Source organism: Cibotium barometz, chromosome 46 (genome assembly GCF_041138505.1).
Source record: "Cibotium barometz isolate CiBa-2024 chromosome 46, ASM4113850v1, whole genome shotgun sequence".
In the NCBI taxonomy this organism is placed as follows: Eukaryota; Viridiplantae; Streptophyta; class Polypodiopsida; order Cyatheales; family Cibotiaceae; genus Cibotium; species Cibotium barometz.
In genome coordinates, this window is record NC_141091.1 from 35763139 (window position 1) to 35770056 (window position 6918).

Genomic DNA, 6918 nt, shown 5'->3' on the forward strand with positions numbered 1-6918 from the left:
TCTCATCGGCGATCACCCAATCCCTTTATCCTTAACATATGGTGCCGACAAGCCCGGCCCATGACTCAGAATATTTAAATTAATGACGTAAAACATAGTACGTCTCAATGTCCGCCATGGGTTAACAAGGATAGACTGAAAGATTGGATATTCCATAGAGAGGACTTTTGTTTCCTTGAAATTTCCTTTTTCATAGATCACATCAGAAAGGATCTACCGACTAATTATACCACCACCATGGTTTTTGGAGCATGGAAATATGCTATGGGATATGAATAAGTCAGTGATATGGTGGATAAAAACAATGTAGAAGCTATGCAAATGCAAATTACCTTTGAAACAGAGAGTCTTATTTTGGAGATGCATTTGCAGGCGTACTTCCTATTGGTCACATTTTGGCAAAAAGAAAGTTTGCTTCTTCTCATTGTTCGAGATGTTTTTTCTTGAATGAGACCATACTTGTTGTGGTGCTGCGTTGACACACAAGATTTCTTGCTTCATTTATCTAGATGCTTGAATGCCTTTCCAGGTGCACGTTTTGCTCAACATTTTTGGACATTTGACATATATGAGCAATGATTTGCACATATGGTTTTTTTTCCCCAATGGATGCAATTTTGGGCTGTCTGGGGGATAGTTTGGATTACTCGTAATCGACTGATTTTCTAGTCAACCTCGATTGACAAGTATTAGTATTTCCATGAATTTGCGACAATCTCTACATGATTGCTATCAAAGTTACAATAATTAGATCACTCTCATTTGGATTTGTTTTTCCACATTTTTTAGGTTTCTTTCCTCATTTGTGAGACCTCTGCTGCTTTGACGGGGTATTTCTTTGTACATTTTCCATAATAGAAACAATGATTTTTACCAAAAAAAAAGGTGTGGATGTAAGTGTGTATGTATGTATACACACACACACACACACACACACACATATATATATATATATATGTGCGTGTGTGTGTGTGTGTATACACACACACACACATACATATGGATATGTATATATACAAATACACGAATATGTATGTAAATATACATCTATATATTATGTAGATACATACTATATATGTATGTATGTATGTATGTATATGTATACGTATCCATATGTATGTATGTGTGTGTGTGTGTACACGTACATTTATATATATAGCTACATATGTGTATATGTACATGTATATATATTAGTATAAGTATAAATGTGTGTACACATATATACATACACGTGTATACACGTATATATATGTTTATATATGCTTATATTTATATGTACACACACACACACACACACACACACACACAAACACACACACACACACATACATATATACTTATACTAATTTATATACATGTACATATACATATGTTTAGGTATATATATAACTGCATGTATATATATACATACATATACATATATGTATATGCATATAAATATACATCTACATGTACATATTTGTATACATGTATATGTATGCAAATATGTGTGTGTGTGTGTGTGTGTAGAGATTTATATATATGTATCTATGTATATATATCTATATATGTATGTATATCTATATAGATATATAGAGTGTGTGTGTGTGTATACATATACAAATATATAGATTTTATTTGTATATAAATGCACGCGCATGCGCGCGCGCGCACACACACACACACAATATGCATATTACTTTTTCTAAAGGGGTTGTGCTACAATTCACACTTGGTACTTAGACTAAGGAGACATTCCATTAGGATTGATGACAATGAAGGATGATCATCATAATGTATCTTGACCAAAGACTCATAACATTATAAGAGTGACTATTCCACAGACGTAGTGGGTGGTGTAAGATCCTTTAAGAGCATGATTCGGATGAAAAGGATGGGGAAAGAACATCAATCAAAACATACTAAACAAGCGATCTCTGCTATGTTGGGGAAACAACACCTATCAAGACATACTAATAAAAGAGATCCCTGACTATCCTGTAGTGCATATCTTACTTGGTTTCGTCTTTACACACATCTTACCTACTTCTTTAATGCATCTTCCTATACTACAAGGCATGCATACTATTGTGCGTATCTTGCTTGGTTTGGTCTTTGCATGTATGCTATGTAACTACATGTTGACACATGTTCTATGGAATTTTCATGTTCTTTTATATATTACCTCTATTCAAATGCATCATAGTTTGCATGTAAATTATTTTTCATGTTGTTTTTTGGCTTACACATGTTTAGTTTTTGTGATACAAGGAGTGTGAAGGTTTACACTATCAGTGGAAGTTATTTACTAGGGTAAGCAATGATCCTAGAATAGTAGAGAAGCTTAAAGAGATTAAACACTCCATACATAACATTTTGGGGCATGCTTAAGTCTTGATCATTAGTTACACTTCGGATTGTTCTTATAGGTTTCCTTTTCTAGTTGTGCCAAACGGATCCTTCTCTTTTGTTCTCTTACAAAAGGGGGGATCACTTTACCCCTTCTTGCAATGTGTTAAATCCCGTTCCCTCTCTTTGCTATGTGTTTGTGTGTATGCGTCAAGGCTCTAACTTTGAGGTCTGTACTACTGAATCTTTGAAAATAGGATCCACAGTAGTTATCTGGCAACTTTTGTGGAAGGTTTCCATAAGACTTGGTTTTCCTTTCCTGCTAATTGATACATGAGAAACTGTTGTGCTAATATAGTGCTCTTTTATATGTGCACTAAACTTTTGTGGAAGGTTTCCATAAGACTTGGTTTTCCTTTCCTGCTAATTGATACATGAGAAATTGTTGTGCTAATATAGTGCTCTTTTATATGTGCACTAAACTTCTATTTTGATTAACATAGCTTCAATATTTATTGTACAAAATATTGCTAATGTAGTGGTGTTTTGCATTATTTATATGTGTGCACTACACTTCTATTTTGATTAACTTAGCTTCAAAATTTGTCGAACAAAACACTGCTACCCAAGCATACTAGATTTGTAGTCATGTGTGCTCTTAATTAAGTGATCTAAACTTTCTTTCTCTTATTCTATATGGGATTCATGTTTTCTTTATTGGGTAATCAAGCGTGCTTTATTTGTTCTCTTGTGAAGCCAACATTTTCAATGTGTACACACTTCCTCCCAATATATACATGAGTGCCAGTAGGCTCACTTACACATATGAAGAAGCCACATCAAAACAAAATTACATGAGAGTAGCTTGCATGTAGGTCATTTTGATATACATAAGAAAGACATTACTTTTTCACACACACTGAGCTAAGATTTTAGTTACCTAGGTCCAAATATAGGTAGGAGCTATGACTAAATGCACAAGTGTAATGCTTAATTTTCCTTTGATGTTGCTCTTAGCCCTACCCATCTATAGGGTTTGGGCTCTGCCACATGGTTTGAGCACCTTAACCTTCAAGGCCCTCTACGGCATCACCTTCACCTGTGTAAGCATGGATGACCAAATGTGATGTGTTTTGGGTGGAGCATTATGGGATCGGGTACCCCTACTATTGAACCCTACCATACCTTTATTTAAAAGGCATTGGGTAACCTTTTAGAGCTATGGACTATAAGTGAATTGAAGAGCTAAGTATCTAATCACAACAAGTGTTCAAGCTAAGGGATAGAAGTTGAGAGAAATTGGAATGAGATTTAAAGCAATCAGCCTTACAAGTTACCTTATTGTACATAAGAGAGTTTGAGTACTTGTGAATGCTTACGTATTGGAAGTCTTCTACTCCTCATTATATCTCTATTTACATATATTGTAAGTCTTTTAGTGCTCATTCTATCGCATGAGTAGCCTTACAGTTATGTATCAGCACTTATTACAGCTAGCCAAAATTTTCTTTAATGGTACTCTATGTGGGCTGATTGTAGTATAGGAAGATGAATGAAAGCATGCACACATGAAAGTAGTATAGGAAGATGCATGAAAGCATGTACACATGATATATATACAAACTAAGTTTAGAAGCATTAACCAAGTAAGATACATACATGGTACACATAGAGATTATAGCAAGCACACAAAGATGAAACAATGCAAGTAAACAAATATGGTTTACATATATACTATTATACATGTAGATGACAATATATATGTAGATGTATAGTAGCACGAAACTAAAGAGTTTGGACACATATACTACATGTAGATGGTAGTATACATGTAGACACATGGTAGGAAGAAAGTAAAGAATTTGGATATCGATACTATACATGTAGATGACAATATATATGTAGATGTATAGTAGCAAGAAACTAAAGAGTTTGGGCACATATACTATACATGTAGATGGTAATATATATATAGACACATGGTAGAAAGAAAGTAAAGAGTCTGGACATAGATACTATACATGTAGATGCATAGTAGCAAGAAACTAAAGAGTCTGGACATAGATCAAACGGGGAAACCAAGTATAAATGTATACATGTAGATGCACATGACCAATAATAGCAAGAAACTAAAGAGATTGGACATAGATTAATCCAAGTATACAAAGATGAAACAAATGCAAGTAAACATACATGGTGTACATACATAGTATACATGTAAATAGTAGTATGCATGTAGATGGTAGTATACATGCAGATGCACAATATAGATAGCAATAGTGCACAATCTTGCAAGAATATTCTACCTCATACCCATTTAGAAGAAGATCTTTAGCCTTACATGGATGATAATACACATGTAGATGCATAGTATCTAACAAGAACCTAGAGAGATTGGATAGAGTCTACCACATACCCACTGAGAAGAAGATCCTTAGCCTTTATTGGGTGATGCTTCCAAGTTTATGCTTCAACTTTTAAATATAGACATATAACTAGCATTAGTCATTGATGAAGTTAATTGTCCATGAGCTGATGCCCCAAGAGGTATGGCATTTTCTACTTGGTAGCCATGGGTTTGAAGGCTTTGAAGTGGGTAAGCCTCGCAACAAGTGCCACAATACCTCCCCTACCTGGGGTTCTTGGTCGCTTTAACATCCATATAGGGGTCTCTTGGGGTAATTGCCTTAAGGGAGTAGAAATAAGTGGATCTATATTTGCCAAAACTACTTAAAAAAGCATTTGGCCTTTCTAGTTTAATGAGGAACATCTATGCCTAGCTGACCCCGATTTGGAAAACAAGAAAAAATGAAGTTAATGGTTGGAACTATGCCAGCACTTCTTATTTGTGTTTGTGTGTGAGTGGACAAAAAAAGACTATACATAAAGGTATGGTAGGGAGGCGGCACAAGTTGAGGATAAGCACTTTTAGTATTGAAACTATGGCAATGCTACTTATGTGTGTCTATTTGTGAGTCAAAAAAAAAGATCATACAAAAGGTATGGCAAGGAGGTGTCACAAGTTGAGGATGAGCAATTTCAATATTGAAAGTGGACATTGTATAGATATATGAGCACTTTCAATATTGAAAGCAGAGGATAACCATTTTTAGTGTTGAAAGTGGACAGTGTTACTAACTATATATATATATATATATATATATATATATATATATATATATATATATATACCTAGATGAATCCAAGAACATGCCCAAATTCACCTTTTAGGAACGTGCATGTTATATACTCATGGTAGTTGATGAATCCAAGAACATGCCCAAATTCACCTTTTAGGAACATGCATGTTATATACTCATGGTAGTCAACCCACAAGACTATATAACTATCAACTCCATTATGCATAGTATGGACTAGATACTACGACATCCCCACTAACGTCATCAGTGTGCCCAATAGTGGGTGTAGAACACCAAGCTTGCAAAGGCTATATAGTGTATTACAGATTTATATAGCACACCAAGCTGACAAAGTTAGCCATAGCTACCAAAGGTGCCTAGTTAGCTTGCAAAGGCAGTCACTAAGGAGGTTAAAGAACTATATTTACACCTCCCACATGTTCCAAGTAAAAACTCATGTCCAAGCCATAGCTACCTAATATGTGAAGGGGCCCTACTTGTGTGAAATCCAACCTTAGCTACTAAGGCTTCTAAGCCTAGCTCCACATATACAAGCGCGCACTTAGCTCCACATAACTATCGAGCAAAGCACGCGACCTACGCACAAGGGAACCAAAATGCAATGCCATAGCTTCCTTCGTGTATCGGCTACCGCCTAGCCCAACCCCCACAAGGCTTGTTCTGAGGAGTTAGATTTTCAAAGTGATGGCTAACAAGCTGGATTTGAGCAAAACCCTAAGCAAAATTGATCATTAAGCGACTTTTTAAAACTCAGCCATGTGGTTTCATGGGAACTAAATCATGACTAGAAATGCAGAAGAGAGAAAGAAGCCCCCAATCAAACCTATCCACACAAAATTCTATCAATCTGTGCAAGGATTCAACAAAACACAAGCCAGCAAGAATGTAGAGAGAAGATGCATCAGAGTTCATAAGTATTCTATTGCAAAAGGGAATGATTGTGTATTGCTTAATGTCAAAAATTGATTTATATACAAATGGCTAGTGTTCTCACTTAGTCCGCCATAACTTAAAAGATGGTCCAAGGCCACTATTTGTACCCTTAAGCAAGTATATATACAATCTATGACTTGCCTATTTGGCACTAAGCATAGGGTAATGCTACTTCATAGATATTCTAATGACATCTTATAAAGAATGGGCGGATGAAACTATGTTAAGCGGAGTGGTTATGTGTGTGTGTGTGTGTGTGTGTGTGTATACATGCATACATATGTATATATGTATATACATACATACATGCATATATATATATATATATATACATACACATACATGTATGTATGTATACATACATATAATATATATATATATATATATATATATATATATATATATATATATATACATATACATATGTATACATATAATATATATATATATATATATATATATATATATATATATATATACGTTAGTGTTTCCTAAA